Here is a 26,656-nt window from a genome sequence, read left to right on the forward strand (position 1 = left end):
GGGAAGCACTCCAAAATGGCACCACAGGTCTGCTACTGCAGCCTGGGAAAGGGTGTGCTTGCACCCCTTATGGTGGTATAGGCTACCTATATCACTACCCTATACAGACACATATAAACCTATAAGCCACTCCTATGGTAGGCCTTGACAATCCTGAAGGCAGAGTGCTTGGTTTTATGTGAGAGGGTGCCCAAGCATGACCTGAGCCCCTATGCAGATTTCGGAAATACTTCCTTATGGCTGTTCTGTGATACAGCCATACCATATACTCTTAAGTGCATTATAACCTCGCGGTAAATGCTAACTTTGAGATGGTTGCATCAAAACATGTCGTGTTTGGTGTCAAACACTTTGGAATACTACCTCCCCCCCCCCCCCCCCGCCAGGCGGCAGGGGTAGCATTCCACCCTTCTAGAGAGAGAGACATGTTCACACTGGCTAAACCCGGTAGGACTTTCCGGAGCCCTGGCATCACAAAATGGATGTCTCTGCCACAGACACGGGTCTGGCCTCCTGCTGCTGACCAAAACTCCAGCAGGGGAGGCCTGGACAATAGGTTTCCTGTCGATGGGAGGTGTGACCACTTCCCCAGACAGGCTGATGTGTATTGGGGCTGGGCGGGAGTACTCTCTGGTGCTTTGAAGTCCTGCACTGGGGGCACGTTTGCTGTCCCTGTGCATAGCCCAGTCCAAACCGGTTGCAGGGGCTACCTGCCCCTGCTCTGGCGCGAAACTGGACAAAGGAAATGGGTGTAACCACCCCTCTTTCCAGGCCCACCCATCGGTGGGGCCTTAGAGTTAGTCCATCCCCTAAACTTACTATAAGTATAGGAATCCAGTCCCTAGGACTTTAGATTACCCTGGATGAAACTCTGCAACGTACATCCTGGACCTTTGGCGTTCTCTCCTGACTAGAAGACTGAAGAGATCTCCCTTGGGGTCAAGGAGTGACTCCCCTGCTTGGCAGGTACCAAAGAAGCAACTGACCGGTCTGCATTGCTGAAGCTCCCGCCGGACGCCGAAGTCTTTGCATCACCAGAGGTGGATTTCCAGACTTCCCCGAGGCTACCCTGAGTCCACAGCAAAGCTGAGGCCCGTGGGTGACGTGGAACCGTGACCCCTGGACACCGTGAACTTTTGCAGCAACTGGTCCTCCTCGAAGTTGTGCTTTGGGCTCCGAGTAGCCCCAGCCTTGAGCACCTCCTGCACTGAAGATTGTTGGCCTCCACTCCACGAGTGACCCAGGGGCTAGCTTCAAGTGCGACCACTCGAGGCTCCTTCGCGATCACTAGCCCGTTGGCTAGCAGGTCCCCACGAAGGCAACTCCTTTTCTGATTGGATGTTCCTGGTTGCTCCAGAAGTGCCCTGACTTCCCCTCGCTGGGTGAGTCCCTCAGACCTTGCTGGTCTGCACCGCAGTCCTTTTTCTGAATTCAAGTGACTTGCCGTTGGCAAGGCTTGTTGGGTCCATTCTAGTTGCCAACACCGCAGCACTCGACAGACTTCGTGGGACAGCTAGAATCCGGATCGTGACTTCGTCAACGCCTCCTGGACCTTGTGGCTGAAGATTCAAGACACCCATCAACTCACCTGAAGCACCCGACATCTGTGGGCATTGGTCCATTCTGCCCTTAGTCACTGGCTAGTGACCCAGACTCTTTCCCCTCTGCTTTCAGGTTCCTTCCTCCCTAGATCTAGGCGTGGATCTCTTGAGACACTTCTCCTCTTCACGGCAGCAGCAGTTCTTTGCAGGTTCCCATTGAAATCGACGACGTGACCCAACACCAAAAGACACCTATGCACACGGCTTCCCTGGGTGAGGTAACTCGAGTACTCCAGTGCTCACGTGGGTGCTAGCCCTAGAACTTCTTAAGTCCAAAAGGGTTTGGTCCTGACTTGATTAGAAGTGTCCCTATTCTTTACATTTCCGACCGCGACATTGCCCATAGAAGATAACGGGAACCTGCGGTTGTGTTTACACACTGCATACAGTCCCCGTGGGTCCCCTGTGTCACTACCTTGGGTGGTTCCTTGCGGTCGCAGCGATTCTAGAGGCTACAGGCCTAGTGTCTATTCCAGTCGTGGTTCTTATACCACTTTTTTGGTATATGGTTTGGTATGCCCCTAGGGCCCAAACGTGTATTTGTGCTATTACTGATAATTGCTAACTTGTAAACTAAGTACTTTGAACTCCAGTCTCATAAAGAGACTAGAGGGGTGTGTTTTATACTAAATACATATATTTTAAATATATACCTGGTGGGGTTGTCTTTTCATTTGATCATTCAAGAGATTATAGACTGGTAAACCAAACTGCTTTACATTCCTTCAAGACTTAGCCTGAAGGCTGCTCTCCATAGCTACCAATAGGATAGCTTTCAATAAAGGTTGTCTTTAACCTATCACCATAAGGGGTTGTTTGGACTGATACAAGGTGCCCACTAGAACTAGTGGACAGTATATATCAGGCCACCTTCTCACGCTGGGAGTTTTGGTTTCACGATTCACAGAACATGAATCAGATGGCACAGAATGGGGTGTCTTAGACAATGGTCCCAGCCTAACTGGCCTCTGTGTCGAACATGCAGAATCAAAGGCAGTTAAATTGAAACATACCTTAATTCCTGGGACCCCACAGCCTAATGTAATGTAGTATGCAGAATTCTCAACAAATTTAAGAATTCAAAAATTTCCTTCAGTTATTAATAATGATTTTGCACAATTTACACATACACTGGGAATTCCTACTGGACAGAATCAGACACAATGACAGTGCCTGAGACGGCGAAGGATTGTATGCTTGGTGCTGTCCTAGGGGTGCACCAGAGTGTCCCTTTTGTGGAAGGAGAAGTAAATGGTCATCCAGCATCACTTTTAATCTGTGAAGGTGCTGCTCATTCCACAGTCAGACGAACGGAAGCTCCCAACCTACTCCTCTTGGGAGAAGAAGTACACGTTTTAGGCACTTTGAAATACAACTAACTCACAAGCTGTCAGCAAATGTTCCTGTAGAAATTGGTCGATAATGAATGGCCACAAATTTTTATGTAGTGAGACAAGTGCAGTTAATTTGTTAGGGCATTAAATGAATTGTGTGATTTTGTACACCGGATGTTGCTGTCATTCAGACACAAAATGAAGACTCTATATTACATTCACAAGACTCAAGAGTTCATTTGTAACCAGTCTTACAAGAGAGGATTTACCTCCAGATTAAAATACACAATAAAGTAAGAGGCCTGGAATCTTACAGGAAAAGAAACTGGATTGATTTAAAGTGCTGAGCCAGTACAACCATGGTGAAACCGACTGCAGTGTATCCACACACTCCTCAGTGCAACCACGGTGAGACCGACTGCAGTGTATCCACACACTCAGTGCAACCACGGTGACACTGACTGCAGTGTATCTACACACTCCTCAGTGCAACCATGGTGAAACCGACTACAGTGTATCCACACACTCCTCAGTGCAACCACAGTGAAACAGGATGCAGCGTTTCCACACACTCCTCAGTGCAACTACAGTGAAAACGACTGCAGGGTATCCACACACTCCTCAGTGCAACCACGGTGAAAGAGACCGTGGTGTATCCACACACTCATCAGTGTAACCACGGTAAAACCGGAAGCAGTCTATCCACACACTCCTCTGCAACTACAGTGAAACCGAATTAAGTGTATCCTTTTACTCCTCAGTGCAACCACAGTGAAACCGAATGCAGTATATCTGCACACTCCTCAGTGCAACCACAGTGAAACTGAATGCCGTGTATCCATACACTCCTCAGTACAACCACAGTGAAACCAAATGCAGTGTATATGCACACTCCTCAGTGCAACCACGGTGAAACTGAATGCAGTGTATCCACACACTCCTCAGTGCAACCACGGTGAAACCAACTGCAGTCTATCTACACACTCCTCAGTGCAACTACTGTGAAACCGACTGCAGTATATTCATACACTCCACAGTGCAACCACAGTGAAACCGACCACAGTGTATCCACACACTCCTCAGTGCAACCACGGTGAAACCAAATGCACTGTATCCACACACTCATCAGTGCAACCACAGTGAAACCGACTGCAGGGTATCCACACACTCCTCAGTGCAACCACAGGGAAACGGAATGCAGTGTATACACGCACTCCTCAGTGCAACCACGGTGAAATCGACTGCAGTGTATACACACACTCCTCAGTGCAACCATGGTGAAACCGACCAATGTGTATCCACACACTCCTCAGTGCAACGACAGTGAAACCGGATGCAGTGTATCCACACACTCCTCAGTGCAACCACAGTGAAACTGACTGCAGTGTATCCACACACTCCTCAGGGCAACCACAGGGAAACAGAATGCAGTGTATACACGCACTCCTCAGTGTAACCATGGTAAAACTGACCACAGTGTATCCACATACTCCTCAGTGTAACCACAGTGAAACCGAATGCCGTGTATCTACACACTCTTCAGTACAACCACAATGAAACCAAATGCATTGTTTCTGCACACTCCTCAGTGCAAACACAGTGAAACCGAATGCAGTGTAACTACACACTCCTCAGTGCAACCACAGTGGAACCAACTGCAGTCTATCTACACACTCCTCAGTGCAACTACAGTGAAACCGACTGCAGTCTATCTACACACTCCTCAGTGCAACTACAGTGAAACCGACTGCAGTATATCCACACACTCCTCAGTGCAACCACAGTGAAACCGACCACAGTGTATCCACACACTCCTCAGTGCAACCACAGTGAAACCAAATGCACTGTATCCACACACTCCTCAGTGCAACCACAGTGAAACCGACTGCAGGGTATACACGCACTCCTCAGTGCAACCACGGTGAAACCGGATGCAGTGTATCCACACACTCCTCAGTGCAACCACAGTAAAACTGACTGCAGTGTTTCCGCACACTCCTCAGTGCAACCACGGTGAAACCAAATGCAGTGTATCCACACACTCCTCAGTGCACCCACAGTGAAACCGGATGCAGTGTATCCACACACTCCTCAGTGCAACCACAGTCAAACCGGATGCAGTGTATCCACACACTCCTCAGTAGGGGTGGGCGGAATTTGCGAAATTCACTTTTGCAAATTATCGCGAAAATGTTAAAAATCTCTGCAAACATGCGGAAATATCGCGAAGATGCAGAAGTTTTTTTCCCGCCCATTCGCGGTATTTTCTGTGTGGTCGCGGCTCGCCAACTTACCCCTGCGGTTGCTCGCGGGCGCGGCTATCTTGTATTTACTTGTCTCGCGGTGCATGATCGCGAGAAGAAAGACGTGATCGCGCGACGAATGACGTTACTGCGGGCGCGAACTGTCGCGAGACAGCGCAAATGGCTACCAACAATCCAACATCTCGTGGAGAACGCGACCGGATCGGGAAACCTTGTCAGCGAACGCGGGGATTCAGCTAAGGTAATCACGCGCACGCGAGAATCCATTATTTTACAGCGCGAGCAAGCAAAAAATTTACGGTAAAATGCGGATTGCGGAAAATTTGACATTTTCGCGCTCACCGCGGAACGCGAAAATGTCAAATTATCTCAATTTCCGTGAGCGGAACGGAATTTTAGCCCAGGCCTACTCCTCAGTGCAACCACAGTGAAACCGACCACAGTGTATCCACACACTCCTCAGTTCAACCACAGTGAAACCGAATGCAGTGTATCCACACTCTCCCCATTAGAACCACAGTGAAACCGACTGCAGTATATCCACACACTCCTCAGTGCAACCACGGTGAACCCCAATGCAGTGTATCCACACACTCCTCTGTGCAACCACGGTGAAACTGACCACAGTGTATCCACATACTCCTCAGTGCAACCACGGTGACACTGAATGCACTGTATCCACACACACCTCAGTGCAACCACAGTGAAACCGACAGCATTGTATCCACACACTACTCAGTGCAACCACGATGAAACAGACTACAGTGTATCCCCGCACTCCTCAGTGCAAGCACAGTGAAACAGACTGCAGTGTATCCACACACTCCTCAGTGCAACCACGGGGAAGCCGAACGCAGTGTATTCGCACACTCCTCAGTGCAACCACAGTGAAACCGAGTGCAGTATATCCACAAACTCCTCAGTGCAACCACAGTGAAACTGGTTGCAGTGTATCCACACACTCCTCAGTGCAACCACAGTGAAACCGGATGCAGTGTATCCACACACTCCTCAGTGCAACCACGGTGAAACCGACTGCTGTGTATCCACACACTCCTCAGTTCAACCACAGTGAAACCGAATGCAGTGTATCCACATACTCCTCAGTGTAACCACAGTGACACCGAATGTAGTATATCAACACACTCCTCAGTGCAACCATGATGAAACCGACTGCAGTGTATCCACACACTCCTCAGTGCAACCACGATGAAAATGAATTCAGTGTATACACACACTCCTCAGTGCAACCATGGTGAAACCGACTGCAGTGTATCCACACACTCCTCAGTGCAACCACGGTGAAACCAGAGGCAGAGTATCCACACACTCCTCAGTGCAACCATGGTGAAACTGACCGCAGTGTATCCACCCACTCCTCAGTGCAACCACGGTGACACTGAATGCACTGTATTCACACACTCCTCGATGCAACCACAGTGAAACTGACGGCAGTGTATCCCCACTCTCTCCAGTACAACCACAGTGAAACCGACTGCAGTGTATCCACACACTCCTCAGTGCAACCACAGTGAAACCGAATGCAGTGTATCCACACACTCCTCAGTGCAACCATGGTGAAACCAACTGCAGTGTATCCACACACTCCTCAGTGCAACCACGGTGAAACCGGATGCACAGTATCCACACACACCTCAGTGCAACCACGGTGAAACTGACCACAGTATATCCACACACTCCTCAGTGCAACCACAGTGACACTGAATACACTGTATCCACACACTCCTCAGTGCAACCACAGTGAAACCGACTGCAGTGTATCAGCACACTCCTCAGTGCAACCACAGGGAAACCGAATGCAGTGTATCCACATACTCCTCAGTGCAACCACAGTGAAACCGAATGTAGTATATCCACACACTCCTCAGTGCAACCACGGTGAAACCAAATTCAGTGTATCCCCACACTTCTCAGTGCAACCACGGTGAAACCGGATGCAGTGTATCCACATACTCCTCAGTGCAACCACAGTAAAACTGAATACAGTGTTTCCACACACTCCTCAGTGCAACCACAGTGAAACCGGATGCAGTGTATCCGCACACTCCTCAGTGCAACCATGGTGAAACCGACTGCAGTGTATCCACATACTCCTCAGTGTAACCACAGTGAAACAGAATGTAGTATATCCACACACTCCTCAGTGCAACCACGGTGAAACCGACTGCAGTGTATCCACACACTCCTCAGTGCAACCACGGTGAAATGGAATGCAGTGTATCCACACACTCCTCAGTGCAACCATGGTGAAACCGACTGCAGTGTATCCACATACTCCTCAGTGCAACCATGATAAAACCGGATGCAGAGTATCCACACACTCCTCTGTTCAACCACGGTGAAACCGACCACAGTGTATCCACACACTCCTCAGTGCAACCACGGTGACACTGAATGCACTGTATCCACACACACCTCAGTGCAACCACAGTGAAACTGACTGCAGTGTATCCATACACTACTCAGTGCAACCACGATGAAACAGACTGCAGTGTATCCCCGCACTCCTCAGTGCAAGCACAGTGAAACAGACTGCAGTGTATCCACACACTCCTCAGTGCAACCACGGGGAAACCGAATGCAGTGTATCTACATACTCTTCAGTGCAACCACAGTGAAACCAAATGTAGTATATCCACACACTCCTCAGTGCAACCATGGTGATACCGAATGCAGTGTATCCGCACACTTCTCTGTGCAACCACGGTGAAACCGACTGTAGTGTATCCACACACTCCTCAGTGCAACCACAGTGAAATCGAATGCAGTGTATCCACACACTCCTGATTGCAAACACGGTGAAACCGACTGTAGTGTATCCACACACTCCTCAGTGCAACCACAGTGAAATCGAATGCAGTGTATCCACACACTCCTGATTGCAAACACGGTGAAACTGAATGTAGTGTTTCCACACACTCCTCAGTGCAACCACAGTGAAACCGGATGCAGTGTATCCGCACACTCCTCAGTGCAACCATGGTGAAACCGACTGCAGTGTATCCACATACTCCTCAGTGTAACCACAGTGAAACAGAATGTAGTATATCCACACACTCCTCAGTGCAACCACGGTGAAACCGGCTGCAGTGTATCCACACACTCCTCAGTGCAACCACGGTGAAATGGAATGCAGTGTATCCACACACTCCTCAGTGCAACCATGGTGAAACCGACTGCAGTGTATCCACACACTCCTCAGTGCAACCATGGTAAAACCGGATGCAGAGTATCCACACACTCCTCTGTGCAACAACGGTGAAACCGACCACAGTGTATCCACACACTCCTCAGTGCAACCACGGTGACACTGAATGCACTGTATCCACACACACCTCAGTGCAACCACAGTGAAACCGACTGCAGTGTATCCACACACTACTCAGTGCAACCACGATGAAACAGACTGCAGTGTATCCCCGCACTCCTCAGTGCAAGCACAGTGAAACAGACTGCAGTGTATCCACACACTCCTCAGTGCAACCACGGGGAAACCGAATGCAGTGTATCTACATACTCTTCAGTGCAACCACAGTGAAACCGAATGTAGTATATCCACACACTCCTCAGTGCAACCATGGTGATACCGAATGCAGTGTATCCACACACTTCTCTGTGCAACCACGGTGAAACTGACTGTAGTGTATCCACACACTCCTCAGTGCAACCACAGTGAAATCGAATGCAGTGTATCCACACACTCCTGATTGCAAACACGGTGAAACTGAATGTAGTGTTTCCACACACTCCTCAGTGTAACCTCAGTGAAACCAACTGCAGTGCATCCACATAGTCCTCAGTGCAACCACGGTGAAACTGAATGCAGTGTATTCACACACACCTCACTGCAAGCACGGTGAAACCGACTGCAGTGTATCCACACACTCCTCAGTGCAACTACAGTGAAACTGACTGCAGTGTATCCTCACACTCCTCAGTGCAATCATGAAAGGAACAGGAGTGGAGGTTAGGCTTTCCACTAGTTATCACCCTGAGACAGATGGTCAGACTGAGTGAGTGAATCAAGAGTTAGAACAATATTTGCGTCTGTTCCTTCTGAATCAGGGTGGAGATTGGTCAGACTTACTCTGGTTGGCAGAATTTGCAAAAAATAACGCCAAAAATGTTTCCACAGGATATTCCCCATTCTTTTTAAATTATTGGCGACATCCAAATCCATTCACCAATCAGGGAGATTTTGGGGTTCCGGCAGTTAGCACTCTGTTATCTGACTTGAGTTTAGCTTGCACATCTGCAGAATCTAACCTATTAAAATCTAAGGAGGGGTACAAGGGACAGGCAGACAAGCACAGGAGAGAAGCACCACAGTATCAAGTGGGAGAGTCGGTATGGTTGTCTTCACGACACCTTAGACTAAAAGGAAATAGAAAATTTCAACCTCGCTACATAGGTCCATTTCCTATTGAGCAGATCCTAGGTCCAGTCACTGTAAAGTAAAAGTTACCCAGTCAATTAGGAATTCACCCAGTGTTCCATGTTTCTCTTTTGAAGAAGACTGCTTCCAATCTACGACTAGAAAAACCACCAACCCCTGTATTGATTGAGAAACATTTAGAGTATGAAGTAAAAGGGGTATAAGATTCCAAGAAAACTAAAGGCAAGCAATTCTATTTTATTGACTGGAAGGGCTATGGTCCAGAGGGGAGACCCTGGAAACCGGTTGAAAACATACATGCCCGAAAATTGTTAAGACGATTCCATGCACAACATCCTCTGAAACCAAGATTGGATTCTGTCCATCAATTGTTGTTTTTGCATTTGTCACCCGAGTGGGACGGGTATGCTCAGACGTGAGTCCCGTGCTCTCCATGCCACTGGAATCAAGCTATCCTGGCTGAAGAGGGGTGAAACCCCGAAACCGGTCCTAGGATGCTTGTTTCCAGTCCAGTGAGGACCTGGCTTGGCAGTTCGGGCTGGACTGTTCCCATGAGGCACAGGGTCAAGACTGATTTGCATATGGCTGGGTTCAAACTGGAATGGCATGGTGAGCAAAAAAACGATGGATTTAGGCCCAGATCTCTGTACTGGGGTGAATGTATGACATTGTTCTGCATTCTGTCCATCAATTGTTGTTTTTGCATTTGTCACCCTGAGTGGGACGGGTATGCTCAGACGTGAGTCCCGTGCTCTCCATGCCACTGGAATCAAGCTATCCTGGCTGAAGAGGGGTGAAACCCCGAAACCGGTCCTAGGATGCTTGTTTCCAGTCCAGTGAGGACCTGGCTTGGCACTTTGGGCTGGACTGTTCCCATGAGGCACAGGGTCAAGACTGATTTGCATATGGCTGGGTTCAAACTGGAATGGCATGGTGAGCAAAAAAACGATGGATTTAGGCCCAGATCTCTGTACTGGGGTGAATGTATGACATTGTTCTGCATTCTGTCCATTAATTATTGTTTTTGCATTTGTCACCCCGAGTGGGACGGGTATGCTCAGACTTGAGTCCCGTGCTCTCCATGCCACTGGAATCAAGCTATCCTGGTTGAAGAGGGGTGAAACCCCGAAACCGGTCCTAGGATGCTTGTTTCCAGTCCAGTGAGGACCTGGCTTGGCAGTTCGGGCTGGACTGTTCCCATGAGGCAAAGGGTCAAGACAGATTTACATATGGCTGGGTTCAAACTGGAATGGCATGGTGAGCAAAAAAACGATGGATTTAGGCCCAGATCTCTGTACTGGGGTGAATGTATGACATTGTTCTGCATTCTGTCCATCAATTGTTGTTTTTGCAATATTGTGTCATAACCTTTACTCAGCGGGAGGTCAACTATTAAATCTAATGTGACAGTATGCCAAGGATCTTTTGAAATGGGTAATGGTTGCAAATACCCCTGTGGAGCTTGTCTACTTGCTTTCCCTCTTGCACAGAGTTCCCATGACTCCACGTAACTCTTAATTTGGGAATTCATATTTGGCCACCAAAAATGTCGTTGGATTAAATCTATTGTTTTTAAGGTCCCCTTATGACCAGCTAAGGGGTGATCGTGACAGTCTTTCAGAACTTGTTCTTGGATCTCTCTAGTGGGTACATAAAGAGCTCCTTTTCGATAAGGCAAGGGATCCACTATCTCTCTTCCTTCTTCTTGACTTGGCCACGCGGTCATTTCTGTTGCAGACATCAGACTTCCAAACCTTTTTTTAGAACTGGTTACTGACAAGGTACACAATTTTTGGATTCAGGAATGATGGGTTGTGAGGTCACCGAATGTGCCACACTTTCAGTCTGAATTCTGGACAAGGCATCCGCTTTACCATTCTTATTTCCAGGGCGATACGTTATCACAAAATCAAAATCTGCTAAGTAAAGGGACCATCGCAATTGGCGTGGAGTTAATGTTCTTGCAAATTTAAGAAATTGGAGATTTTTGTGATCAGTGAACACAGTTACTGTGTGTCGGGCCCCAAGCAAATGGTGTCTCCATTCCCCAAAAGCATCCTTGACAGCCAACAGTTCTTTCTCGGCGATTGTATGATTTAGTTCAGCAGGATTTAGTTTCCGTGAATGGTATGCTACTGGGTGGAGCTGCCTGGTGGATTTGTGCCGTTGTGACAGAACTGCACCAATTGCTTGATCCGAAGCATCAGCTTCTACAAAGAAAGGTTCAGTTGGATTTGCATGAAGTAAGATGGGTGCCGAAGTGAAACTGGTTTTAAGATATTCAAAAGCTTGCTCGGCCTCCGCCGACCAATGGAACTGGACTCCTTTCTTTAACAATTTGGTAATTGGAATGACTTTCTGTGAAAATCCTTGGATAAATTGCCGATAAAAATTAGCGAACCCCAAGAATCTCTGAATTTCTTTTACATCCCTTGGTGAAGGCCAGTTGACCACTGCTTGAACCTTTTTCGCCTCCATCGTTATTCCTCCAAGAGATAGCACAAAACCCAAGAATTCTACAGTCTGCACACTGAAGGCACATTTCTCTAATTTTACGTAAAGATGATGCTCACGTAACCTCTCTAGAACTGTTTTGACATGGTCGGAATGTTCTCTTGGGTCTTTTGAATATATCAAAATATCATCCAGATAGATCACCGCTATTCGATCCACTAAATCATCCATGATGTCGTTAATGTAGTGCTGGAAAGCTGCTGGAGCATTACAGAGGCCAAAGGGCATGACCTGTTATTCAAACAACCCATATTTTTTTCTAAAAGCAGTCTTCCACTCGTGGCCTTCCTTCATACGAATGAGATGATAAGCTTCAATTTGGTAAATATTCGAGCATCCTTCAATTGGTCTAAGAGGACTGAAATCAAGGGCAACGGATAGCGGTTCTTAACCGTCACTCGATTAATTGTACGATAGTCTATGCAAGTCCTCAGAGACCCCTCCTTCTTAGGAATAAAAAAAAGCGGCGAAGAAACTGGGGACTGAGACGGTCTGATAAATCCATTGGCCAGATATTTGTCCAAGTATTCCTTTAAATAGCCATTTTCTGCTTCCATGAGTGCATAAAGCCGACTGCAAGGTGGTGCGGCCCCTGGTTCAAGGTCAATGGTACAATCGTAAGAACGATGTGGGGGAAGTTTCTCTGCTTCTCGTTCACTAAAAACTTCTCAAAATTCTTGATATTCAAGCGGAATTTCTTGTACATCTATTACTCCAATCGATGCTCCACTCTGGGATAACAGAGCCGCCATTGATGGTTCTTGGGTATTTTCCTTAGAAGAGAAACAATGCTCGGTACAATACGAAGAATCCATATCTACAGTTCTGTCCTCCCAATTAATGGTAGGATTGTGCAAGGTAAGCCAAGGAATTCCCCAAATTATCTGGAATTGGGGAGCATCAATCAAGTTGAACTGGATATCCTCATGGTGACCATTGGGCTGAACTAATTCCACTAATTCAGTATGATGAGTGATTGGGCCAGAGGAGAGATTCGTTCCGTCTACTGCCCGAACTGATTCCTTTTGTTTCTTACGTACTGCTTGAATCCCGATTTTCTTTGCGTACTTGATATCGCAAAAATTTCCTGTGGCCCCTGAATCGATCATTATGGCCACCCCAAGAATCTCTTGCTTGCGAAATTTCAATTTCATTTGTAGTATCAAATGTGGAGTCTGGGTCTGAAGGGTATTTATGATGTGATGAAGCCTTGGAGTCTGGTCTTCTGCTTTCACCACCTGAGCGACTCCGCCTACAGATGGTTTTGGTAGTTTCCCACATTCAAAGTTTTTGGCTTCTTTGGACACTCTCTCACAAAGTGTCCTGATCTCCCGCAATACATGCATTGCTTCTTTAACCTCCTCTGTTCCTTTTCTTCCTTACTTAAAGGGCCTCTAACCATTCCAATCTGCATGGGTTCTTTTTCTGTCATTCCTCCGGAAGATTTACTAGTCTCTGTCTTAGTTCGGTCAAAATGTGGAAAATTCCAATGAAAATCCGTGGTCTTCATCTCACCTCTTCTCTCCGAACTTCTGAAGTCGATCTCCAATACTAAATCTACTAGTTCTGAAAGTTCAGTGGGACGATTTAGAATTTGCGCCAAAGTATCTTTTATTCCATCTCGCAATCCCCGATAGAATAAGGCAGACCTTTTCTATTCTGGCCAATTAGTTTTTACCAAGAGTTAATTAAACTGAGTCAAATAGGTGATCAAATCCTTATTCCCTTGATGCAATTCTAATAATTCATTATCTGTAGCCTGAGATACTCTGCGCCTATCAAAAATCCTAAGAAATTCTGTCTTGAATTGTTCCAAATTATATAAAAAAGGGTCATCTCAGGAAACCAAAGGCATGGCCCAATTAGCTACATCCCCTCCCAGATACGACAAGATAAAGGCCACCCGTGATTGAGCGTCAGGGAAGAGATTGGCACGACACATGAAGTGTAACGAAAACTGAGTGAGAAAGAGTTGAGCCTTTTGGGGATCTCCACAATATCTTTCAGGAGGGGCTAAGGGAATGATGGGGGAAACAGAGTGAACAACCTGAGCTACAGTGCAAGGGTCTTGAACTGACTGGGCATTACTAGAAAAGGTTTGAGCCATGGAAGCTCCGGTGGAAATTTCACTCACCCTCTGAGATAATAATATGGTTTCTTGTCGTGAAGCTGCTACGTCCTGCCTTAAACTCTTATTCTCTTCTCTTAGTATCCCTAACTCTCGCTGAATCCCCTCCAACATTTCTCCTAAAGCTTTTAAGCTAAAGCTCTCCGTCATTCTGCCCAGGTGAAGGTAATTTCGTGGGCACTTCTATCTGTCAGGGACAGTGCTCAGGTTTCTTCACAGAGGCAGAATGATGCTAAATCCCCATGCCTACCTCCCAGAACCAACTGTGTAATTGCAGCCGCTCTAGGCAGGGGGAAAGGGGGAATAGGACAGAGAAGAGACACTCGTGCACCTGGACTTCTTAGCTGTAAGTATTTCAGGAAACCTAATGCACTGATGAGAGAACTATTTAATTCTGCACTTACTGTACATCCAACTACTATTAATTAACCTTATCAGATTACCTACCAGGTTTCTGCAGGAGTTCTGCCCCTCTTCTTTTCAGCAATTATACGGGCTGATTTTCGCTTGAGACCTAATGCACAGGGAGATACAATTGGTTAAACAATCCTACTCTTCCTACTTCTCTCTAGATTTCTACCTTGTTTTCCCTTCTCTCTCCTTACCATAGGACTTGGTCTCTTGCTTCCTGTCCTTGATAGGTTTTAGTTAATATTATTTATTCCAAGGACTATAGACTGATTTACTTCTTTCTCATTCCTTGAACTTCTCCTTCCTGTAGGAAGTATCCTGGTTTTCTCAATGTTTAGCGCAGGCCCAACTGCTCAAGGAAACGCGCAAAAAGGGACAGGGAAGGAAAACTAGGAAGGAATAAACAGGTAAAGCGTAAGGAAGGTGATTTGAGAAGCTTGCGCGCTGGGTATAGTCTTAGCTGTAAATATATACTGTGAAGATAGTCTCGGTCATTTATGCTTACTTGTTCAGTGTTGCTGTTCAGCTCTGGAACCGGTCTCCTCAGCTCAACGGTAAGCCTACCGGAACAAGAAGACCCTGCTATTGCGTGGTAGTCTATTCTGCGATTAAGCGAGTGACTTCCTTCAACTCGCACTTACCAGGTACTTGAAGAATCCACTTGTGGAAGTTTAAGGCACGACTCTGCCGACTAAATTCTCCTCACAAGTTCTAATTAATAGCTCAGGGATTTACAACTCTTCACTCTAAATACTCGTTCTCACTAGCGGACATAACGACCGCTTGAAACTGGAACAAAGGCAGCGCTCGGAAAATTTCTTACTAAGGAAGTGCTTCAACCTTCCTCTCATGACTGAGGCAAAATTGAAGTGTGCGGTGGAACGCACTCTGTTCCAACACAAAGCCTCCTCTCTCGTGAGATTTCAAACCCCCCCATTATTGATATTAAACAGTCTGGGAAGCACGGCGGCCATCTTGGAAAGGAGTCTGCCAACCACAAACTGTAATCCAGCTATTATGCAGAGAGGGTTTTGCAATTACTCGATGTTTGCCTACAGTCTTTTTCTGTATTATACTAATATTTAGGCTTTTGCTGACACTTCTCAGTGCAACCTCAGTGAAACCAACTGCAGTGTATCCACATACTCCTCAGTGCAACCACAGGGAAACCGAATGCAGTGTATTCACACACTCCTCACTGCAACCACGGTGCAACCGACTGCAGTGTATCCACACACTGCTCAGTGCAACCACAGTGAAACTGACTGCAGTGTATCCTCACACTCCTCATTGCAACCATGGTGAAACCGAATGCAGTGTATCCACACACTCCTCAGTGCAACCACGGTGAAACCGACCGCAGTCTATCCACATGTTTTTTCAGTGCAACCATAGTGAAACCGACTGCTGTGTATCCACACACTCCTCAGTTCAACCACAGTGAAACCGAATGCAGTATATCCACATACTCCTCAGTGCAACCATAGTGAAACCGAATGTAGTATATCCACAGACTCCCCCGTACAACCACAGTGAAACCAGATGCAGTGTATCCACACACTCCTTAGAGCAACCACGGTGAAACTAACCACAGTGTATCCACACGTTCCTCAATGCAACCACAGTGAAACCGAATGCAGTGTATCCATGTACTCCTCAGAGCAACCACAGTGAAACCGAATGCAGTGTATCCATGTACTCCTCAGTGCAACCACAGTGAAATCGAATGTACTATATCCACACACTCCTCAGTGCAACCACGGTGAAACTGACTGCAGTGTATCGACAGTCTCCCCCGTACAACCACAGTGAAACCGGATGCAGTGTATCCACACGCTCCTCAGTGCAACCACTGTGAAACCGACTGCTGTGTATCCACACAATCCTCAGTTCAACCACAGTGAAACCGGATGCAGTGTATCCACACACTCCTCAGTGCAACCACAGTGAAACCGACTGCAGTATATCCACACACTCCTCAGTGCAACCACGGTGAAACCGTCTGCAGTGTATCCACAGTTTCCCCCGTACAACCACAGTGAAACCAGATGCAGTGTATCCACATACTCCTCAGTGCAACCACGGTGAAACCGACCGCAGTGTATCCACATGCTCCTCAGTGCAACCACTGTGAAACCGACTGCTGTGTATCCACACAATCCTCAGTTCAACCACACTGAAACCTAATGCAGTGTATCCACATACTCCTCAGTGCAACCACAGTGAACCAACTGCAGTGTATCCACACACTCTTCAGTGCAACCACGGTGAAACCGAATGCAGTGTATCCACAAACTCCTCATTGCAACCATGGTGAAACCGACTGCAGTGTATCCACACACTCCTCAGTGCAACCACGGTGAAACCGACCGCAGTGTATCCACACACTCCTCAGTGTAACCATGGTGACACTGAATGCACTGTATCCACACACTCCTCAGTGCAACCACAGTGAAACCGACTGCTGTGTATCCACACACTCCTCAGTGCAACCACGGGTAAACTGAATGCAGTGTATCCACATACTCCTCAGTGCAACCACAGTGAAACCGTATGTAGTATATCCACACACTCCTCAGTGCAACCACGGTGAAACCGACTGTAGTGTATCCACACACTCCTCAGTGCAACCACAGTGAAACCAACTGCAGTGTATCCACATACTCCTCAGTACAACCACAGTGAAACCGAATGCAGTGTATTCACACACTTCTCACTGCAACCACAGTGAATCCGACCGCAGTGTATCCACACACTTCTCAGTGCAACTACGGTGAAACTGAATGCAATGTAGCCACACACTTCTCAGTGCAACCACGGTGAAACCGACTGTAGTGTATCCACACACTCCTCAGTGCAACCACAGTGAAACCGAATGCAGTGTATCCACACACTCCTCATTGCAAACATGGTGAAACCGAATGCAGTGTGTCCACACACTCCTCAGTGCAACCACAGTGAAACCGACTGCAGTGTATCCACATACTCCTCAGTGCAACCACGGTGAAACCGAATGCAGTGTATTCACACACTCCTCTGCAACCAAAGTGAAACCAACCGCAGTGTATCCACACACTCCTCAGTGCAACCACAGTGAAACTGACTGCAGTGTATCCACACACTCCTCAGTGCAACCGTGGTGAAACCGAATGCAGTGTATCCACACACTCCTCAGTGCAACCAAGGTAAAACCGACTGCATTGTATCCGCACACTTCTCAGTGCAACCACGGTGACACCGACTGCAGTGTATCTACACACTCCTCAGTGTAACCTTATAAGAGAAGTAGAGCAGGGAATTCTACCTCTCTTTGATAAAATGATTGAGCAAGCCATTCTAAAAGGAGTGTTAGGGAGTCCTTGCAATCATGGGAATTAAAAGAACAAGTGGAAAATGGAGGATAATACAGCACCTGAGAAAAAGTAATACTGTCCCATGTTGATGTATTGTATTGTATTGTAGAACATGCAACATCCATTGTCATCCCCTTGCCTTTAGTCACAATTAAATATTCATTTTGTAGGTATGTTTTGTAAAATTGCGATTTGTTTCGCTATCTTTTCATGAACTTTAATTGGTTGTTGTTATTATTGCCTCATCATGAAGCCTGTCAATAATGTGAAAACTTATCAAATGTACTGTTTTTGGGATATTTGCTGACATTTTATTTGTGCCCTTTTCCAAAAGGTAGACTTCATGCCAGTCCTCTTACAGATTTGTTATGTGATCGGCGAAACTAGTTTTTATCCTTGAGATTTGCAAAACCTCTGCAAGATTCTGCGAAGTTCCACTCAACCACCCTGACTATGACAGTGCCACCCAGGAAACAAAGAGTTCTTGCCCCCTACCCCGACTCCTGGGCTTCGGGCTTCACACAAAGGGCCAACGTGCAAGTGCAGTGCACTTGCCATGGTCTGTTACCTGTGATTTACTGCATGTCAGCATGCTGGCTGACACACTAGAAGGTGCAAGGACACCGCGCTGCAGACCAGAAAATAAACAAAATAAAGATAAGGCTGAAATAAAATACTGCCTAAATCAGAGGGGAAAACCTGCCTTTCCCTGTAAAACAAGTCCTGGTCTTAGCAGGTGAGATTTTCGGTGGGAAGCAAAGAGTTGCTAGGGAACAACATGACAAAAATAAGGCCTTGCTACTGTTGGCATGTGGTACTGCGAGTTGTGACACTGCAGACACATGATACTAATGACTGCGAGCTCTGCCTTTTTAGAACACCTCAACTCCCAACTAGGCAGTGAGGCTTCGGGAACAGCCTGGGGCAGATTTACAAGCCCCTCGCATTACTTTTGCGCTGTCGTTGTGTCACTTTTGTGACGCAGCGGCGACATTAAAGATGCGGCCCATTTACAACGTGACGCATCTAGGGAGTTGCATCACGCTGTAAAGCCCTGCGTCACATTATACTTGCGTCAGGTATAATGTATGCAGAGTGGGCGTCCCCATGCAAAAAGCCACGTAGAGCTGGCGCAGTGAAAATTACAAGATTTCACTGCGTCACTACACCTTCACTGCGTCAAAATCCCTACGCCTGCTCAGACCAGGCATAAGGAATGACGCAGGGCTCTTTGAATTGGTCTCACCCATCTGTTGTGGTGCATTGCTGGAGTTGCGTCACTTTCATGAGCAACTCCAGCAATGCGCCACTTTTGCGCCAGAATTTAACGCATCTGTTAATCCTTGCGCCATGTAGCACTGTATTGTAAATACAGCGCATCCATAGTGGTGCAAGGACATTCGGCGCTGACGCAAGGAAAGTGACGCATCTATGCAGATGCACCTGTTCCTTGTAAATCTGCCCCCCTATGTCCTACCTCACAACCACACGACAGAAGGAAGAAACCAAAAGCTGGACCCCTGATGTCGGTGCGAGTGGTGAGCTCTTGGCGCTTCACACCCATGCTGTTGAGAACCAGGGTACATTAGAGGGCCTATTCTTATCTGTATGAGTACACTCATTGGTACATCCAACTCTGCGCCCAAAGACGTACGAAGTATGCACATTTCGCCTACACACAATAAGCGCCTCACCATTCTGGGTAGAAAGCGCTGGGGCCCCATGTGCTAAGAGCACATCTTCAGATCTTTAATCATTCAATCCTGCCCCCAACTCCTTCCATTCCAGTGGCTAAGGCACCGGAAGACATTGTCAACATAGTGAGTGTAGCCTGTCTCATTTGAGGAAGGATCGCTATGAAACCCTTTAACTTAAAAAAAATATCCTTTAGAAACTTCTGAAACCTCACATTGTGACTCCAACGTTTTCTGATGGCTCCAAAGGGCAAGGAAGTTTAGTCCCTCTGCAAAGAACACATGCTGGTGCCAAAGTGGGGGCCCCAGGATTCTGAAAATGTTCTGTAACCATGAGGAGGAGCTCAAATAGCACTCTACATAGAATTAAACAGAAGCATGCATGCAAGTGACTCAACCTCACAATTTATACCAACCCTGGTCGTAGTACTACACTACACTAACGGAGCATGCGTAGTTTGTACTAATTTGCATGCTGCATATTGCACGTAGCACAGAAGAAAAACGGTTCTTAATCACGTAGCGTAGCAGCTAAATCAACAACATCCACAGAAGTAAACAGCCTTTAGTGCGCGGCTGCTACTGCGCATACCATTATTTCTCAAGCGTTACTACGCTTGCGATGTTACAACGCGTACCATTAGTACGCAAGTTGTTACATCGCAAGCGTTGTTACTACGCATGCGTTGTAATGTTATGCTTGAAAAGAAATCGATCCATGTCGTTGTAAGTAAACTGAGGCTGTTTCCTCACAACGACGTGCACCGCCCCTCGGAGACGACATGAGGAAGGTCCCAGGAGGAGAGTGGAACCACGAGGAGAGGGAGGTGAGGGGGATGTAGTGTGTTTTTGTAGAGTAGGGGATCGTGCTGGGGGTACATTTTAAGGGTTGAGGGTAGTGTTAAGGGGTATGTGTAGTGTTTAAGGTTTGAGTGTAGGGTTTAGGGTAGTGCAGTGGTGTTCGGGTAGTGTAGGGGGTCGTGCTGGGAGTGGCGTATTAGGGTTCAGGGTAGTGTTGTGGTGTATGTGTAGTTTAGGATAGTGTTTTAGGGTTAAGGGTAGTGTAGGTGGGTCATATGGTATGGTTTAGGGTAGTGTTTTTGTGTATATGTAGTGTAGGGGGTCGTGCTGGGAGTGGCGTATTAGGGTTCAGGGTAGTGTTGTGTTTTTGTAGTGTAGGAAGATGTGCTGGGGGTAGTGATTTAGGGTTTAGGGAAGAGTAGTGGTGTGTAGTGTTAAAGGTTTTTGTGTAGTGTCGTCATGTATGTGTAGTGTAGGGGCATGTACAAAAAATAGTGGAATGCAAAGTATTATTCATGCTTTTACGAAGTTAAGGTAAGCGTAGTAATATAATGCGTACTAATGCCGTTTGCGATATAAAACAAATCGCACTAAATGCATGCGTAGTAATGGCATGCTAAGTTTGGTCATACATTCTCCACAGATGCTTTGATAAAGCAATTTTACATTCTAAAAAGCATATAATCAATTCATTTGACTCGTGAGGGACATCTAGTAACGACTAGTTGAACTGCAGCTCTTTGTAGAATTATTTTGATATTGGATACTATAATATTCACTGCCCACTGCTAATCTCGTCCCATAATGCTTTGCAGGGCCTTTGGTTGGGATTGTTTTTTTGCCAGTAACTGTGCTTGGGGTGGTCCTAAGAGGATGGGACCACCACCGAATCGTTCAACAAGATGTGCTTTTTGTTTTCAAGGCATATGCTTGGTTCTCTCCCTAGGTTAGGGAGGATCCCAAAATCATCACCTCTCTCACTGCTTGCTAATTGTTCAGTTTCACTTTTGTGAAAGTACTATATGCTCTTTAGCATATAAAGATAGAGATACTTATTTTATCATAACTGGCACTGTGCAAGATGCTATTTGCAATTATTGTACAGTGCAGACAAGTACATAGTGCCATCAGCTACGCACTACGTAGTAGTGTGTACTACACGTAGTTCAAAGTGTACTACGTGCAGCTATGTGTAGTGCTACTAAGCAACCTACGCCCAGGGTTAATTTATTCGACTAACACCCCTCACCTTTGCACAGACTGACCCTTAGGAACTGGTAGCAAAACCTCAAAGAGTAACAGGTGGAGCAGGGAGATTTACAAACAAACAATCTTTTTCACGCTTCCCTGCCTCGAAGTGTCAACAAACTGCACTCTAGGGACACTGGCAACAACAGCCCCATGTCAGTCAAGCATAATAAGCCTCAGCAAAAGGTCACCCCCAAATAAGAATTCTCATCCCATGTTCACCAATCACAGTAAGCCTTACTCACTCAAGAAGAAAGTGTCATCCCGCAAAAGATACTGGATTCCGGACAGAATGGAGAAAGCGCAATGTGTGACATGGAAACAAAATCCAGCTCTAAGCCCATAACTACCACAGCACTCCAGTGCCAGCACCCCATCACTTCTGTGTGGCGGTGCAGGATGTGTCTCTCCCTACTCACCTTCTCAGAGGAAGCCCAGCTCTCCAGAGATTGATGGGGGATGATTAGGACTCCCCCTCCTCGCAGCAGGGAGATGACCCAAGCAGCAGCACAGATCTGACAGCAAAAATCACATCGAGAAGCGGCGTTCTGCCTGCACAGCGCCAGCTACACACCGAGTGAGTTAAAGGGTCCTGCCCATAAACCCTGGTGCTGCACAGTCCACTCAAGTGCCAGCTGCCCCCCTTCTCTAGCTTTGTTGGGATATTGCAAGGTGAGATAGGGTAGACTCAAGGGAAAAGGGAGGAGGTGAAACCTTCTTTGTCTGGGATCTCTGAGGCATGTGATCCTAAATGGATTTTCTGGTTGGCTGGGATGCGCAGCAAGAGGTACGGGGCTCCCACACACTGGCCATCCCCTCTGCCCATCTGTCACTGAAAACTCCCACCCTAAAAATGAACATGATTGGTATTGTACGGAACCATAACATTTGAGGCACATGTACCTGAGCTGGGGGCCGAGGGGCTGTGCACTGCAACAAATGCAAAAAAAGTCCTATTCACAAAAATAGATATGGTGCAAGTATCAGCGACCTGGCCCGCCTTGCTTTGGACACATCAGTGGGCCTCCTTGTCTTGAAATCACCTGAAAAGTAAGGATGGGTGCCAGTATACTCGGCCACGTGGAGAGGCAAAACTCCACGAAATCTGCAGGCGGAGTGGAGTTTACACCCCACCCCAAATGTTATACTTAAGAACATTCCTTTCATTTTAACTAAGCAGACTCTGTTAATTTGCTATTTGATGTTAAAGAAAAACCTTTTTCCATTTCTTAGCAGACAGTTGTTGTGTTGGTCTGTCTATTTATATACCCTATGTGATCCCCTTGCAAATACTATAATGATTATTTCTCTGAAAGAGTAAACATGTTTCTGACTACTGTAAATATTTTAAATCTTTAATATGGCCTTACCGCTCCAAAGGCAAAGGCCTTTCACTAGGGAGCGGTCCTTTAATGGCTGGTATAGCCTGCTGCAGAGGACTATAGGTCCATTACATCATTTAACTAAGGAGGGCAGAATGTGTTAATTAATAAAACAAAGGGGACCGAGACCGAGGGGGTTGAGAAACCTTTGTTTGACAGCTGTTGATGTGAATGTTCAACAGTTAGGAGCTGCATGCACTGCCGCGGTGGTTAATTATTGAACATTAACAGCAGTAGCTATGAAAGGGGCTGGAGTCCACACCTTGTTCTCCCTGGGCTCGACTAAACTTCTTTTTGTTGTTCAGGTGAGCCAGGGAGATGCAGGGGCTGAGCAGTAATCCCCCTCTCCTTCTGAAGCACCAGTGACACTACGAGCTACGGGAAGAAGAAGGGTGGAAGGCTCCTGGGGCCCGACAGCACAGGCACTATCTTTTGCTTTTCTCTGCCCAATCCACATATTTCGGAGAGGCAGGGGAAAGAGAGAGGCCGTGTATGAAGACACTTTAATGTTGAGAGCAGCGGGCCTGTATCGGGTTTTAGAGGCTGCTGCTCCTTGTGTTCAATGGAGATCTCAACATTCCAATGTTCTAAGCTTTGTCCTGCGAAGGTTTGAGTCCAAATTCCAGCTCTTGAGTCGCCGTCCTTTGGGGCTCACAAGACACCGACCCTCCACATCATCACTTTAGATCATTTATAAATAAAAAGCGCCAACACATTGATGCCTTGTTGCTTTCCGTTTCTCAGTGTTCCCACACTGCATCAGCTTGACCTTGAGTTGCTGTTTCTCAGAGAGCATGCTTTGTATAAATATAAGAGTGCGGTTGACTGACTTATGGACTGTGGGCAGAATTATGTAGAAGGACTTTAGCATGCCGTTTGTCAACCAGATTGTTCTGCTTCGCAAGTTTCATGAACTGTAAATGGACAGATGGGAGTTATGAAGAAGGGACTGAGTTGTTGGGGTCTGTTCTCTGAGACTGTGGGTGCGCTCCACATGCACCGAGACCTTTCCCAGCTGTGGGATCATAGATCATGGTCTATATATTCATAACCATAGTTGCTTCACAGTGGTTTTCAGAGAACAACAGTTCATTTTGTTTTGTTAGTTTAGGACGGTAATCTAGTGTGATTGTCGTCTGATGTAAAACCTTCTCTTTACTTCCTTTCAAGGTATTCTGGAATGATCAGGCAATGCTTGAGGTGAGGCTGACACCCTTGGAGGAAGAAACAAATAACTGTCAGGTAGTGTTCCTAGCACCCTAAGTTTCCTTGTAACCTATTTCTTCTTTCTCTTTTCACTCTCTCGATCTCGGTTTATGTCTGTCCAACTTCAGTATTTGACTCCCTCCATACACTATTCCTTTTTTTTTATATATAATTCTGTTTATTAAACTTAACACAGTGGTCATGCGATACAGATATGTGTTTCGTACATTTCCATACACGATTTTCTTTACAGGCATTGGCATATTACTTTCGTTATAGCGTTTGTATCTACAGTACATGCAGTGAGTTCTACACCGTACAGTGTTCGTCGAGGGATGGGATAGATGGGGGTTCGCACAGACCCCCCGATATACATTCCATTTAGTTCAAATTAATATCCATTTCTTAGGGCATCCCCGCGCTACATAGACTGTTTTCTCTCTCACCATACACCAGTCCATGTCCTCTTTCCATTTCTTCATTGTCGGTGGCGCAGCAGCTCCCCATAACTGCGCTATATTGCGCTTGGCGATCATGTGCTCGAGTGTGGCCCAGATCCTCCCTTTCACATTTAAGTCTGTGGGCTCCCAAATGTTCAACAGGCATCTCTTGGCTTCCGGCCGCAAAGGCACCCCCAAACCATACTCATACATTTAAGGATTCTCCGCCAATATTCTTGAATTAGTGGGCACTCCCAGAGAACGTGCAGGAACGCACCCTCCATCCCACATCCCCTCCTGCACAACCCGTCCCCGCTTCTGCCCATGAGAACTAGTTGCTTCCCTGAAAGGTAAACCCTGTGTAGAATCTTCAGTTGTACCAGTTTCAGTTTTGCCGATATAGCAACTTCTTTTGGTGAGGAGAGTGCTTCCTGCCACTCCTCATTGTCAATTTCCAGACCATCCCTTACCCATTTCTCTCTAAGTGCAGTAAGGGGGTCAGGGGTATGGTGGATGAGCTTTTTATATGTTAGGGATATGCATTTTTCTGGTAAGTGCCCATCCAGTAACCTGTCCTCAAGTGGGGATGCCTCAGGCAGCTCCGTACCAGTTGGGATGTTGGCCTGTAAAGAGTGCTTAATCTTCGCGTATCGAAAGTGCTCTGATTCCGCCATATCATATGTCTGTTGTAGTGCAATGAACGTCTCCACTCCATTCCGCCCCCAAAGGTCCCTTATGTGTGAAATACCTATGAGGTCCCATTTATCGAACCTTTTAGTTCGCCCCAATGTTCCTAACTGTTCTGAATCCCATAGGGGGGTGGCCATCGTGAGTTTATTGGCCCACCCCAGAGCTCTATTGGCCACGTGCCATACCTGTACCGCGTGTTTAGTGGGGCCTGTGAGCTTGAATCTCGCTGATCTAGAGTAAAGTGCTCTTGTGAAGTTGCCACCAGGCAGTAACCACCTATCCATTCCGTATGCTGGGTCATCCCCACTTCTGTATTGGCATTGATTAATTGCTGCCAGTTGCACTGCCCAATAGTACTTTCTGATGTCTGGTAGGGCAATACCTCCATCATACCATCCGAGCGTGAGCCTACCGAGTGCTATGCGTGGTCTGCCATCCCACAGTAGATCTCTCTGCAAGGACTCAACCTCCTTAAAGAATGCATGAGGCACCATGTCTGAGTAGTTCTGGAGGGCGTATAAGAATCTAGGCAATGCCATCATTTTAAACAGCGCTGCTCTCACAAGAAGGGACAGGGGCAACTTCTTCCAGACATCCACATCCCTTCGAAGCCTCTGCAAGGGAGGAGCGAGATTTCGCTCATATCGAGTCCTGGCATCGGCGGTGATAAATATGCCAAGATATTTAAATCCTTCTGCCGCTACCTGTATCGTGCAGTTTCTAGGAATGGAGGGAGCGTTTCCGTGGAGAATATAGAGCGTCGACTTGCTCCAGTTAATTCGGAAACCCGAGGTTCGTCCGAAACTGGCGAACATATCCAGCACCACTCTCAATGAACGCGCAGGGGATGAAAGATAAAGGAGGATATCGTCTGCGTACAGCGAAATCCTATCCTCACAACCCTCGGTCCATCGAAGTCCCCAGATAAAGAAATCACTTCGTATCCATGCCGCGAGTGGTTCGAGGGAGAGGGCGAACAATAGCGGCGACAGAGGGCAACCCTGCCTGGTGCCTCTGCCCAATGTGAACACTTCCGACATTTTATTGTTGACCGTTACTTGTGCTAGCGGTTCAGCATACAGAAGGCGTACCCACCCTATAAATTTGGGGCCAAAGCCCATCTTTTTTAGCACCGCAAAGAGGTATGCCCATTCAAGGGTGTCGAAGGCCATG

The 26,656-nt window shown here is 46.9% G+C and overlaps 1 protein-coding gene across 1 annotated transcript in view; it reads left to right on the top strand.

Annotated features, from left to right (window-relative positions):
- The window catches only part of LOC146839251 (uncharacterized), a 239,263-nt gene that overhangs the window by 37,970 nt on the left and 174,637 nt on the right, over positions 1–26,656 (top strand). The window contains exon 3 of the mRNA XM_085651294.1: positions 24,318–24,389. The gene's annotated coding sequence lies outside the window, so the exon portion shown is untranslated. The remainder of the gene's footprint in view (positions 1–24,317; positions 24,390–26,656) is intronic.

The sequence above is a fragment of the Triturus cristatus genome, chromosome 4_1 (assembly GCF_964204655.1).
Source record: "Triturus cristatus chromosome 4_1, aTriCri1.1, whole genome shotgun sequence".
NCBI classification, from domain to species: domain Eukaryota; kingdom Metazoa; phylum Chordata; class Amphibia; order Caudata; family Salamandridae; genus Triturus; species Triturus cristatus.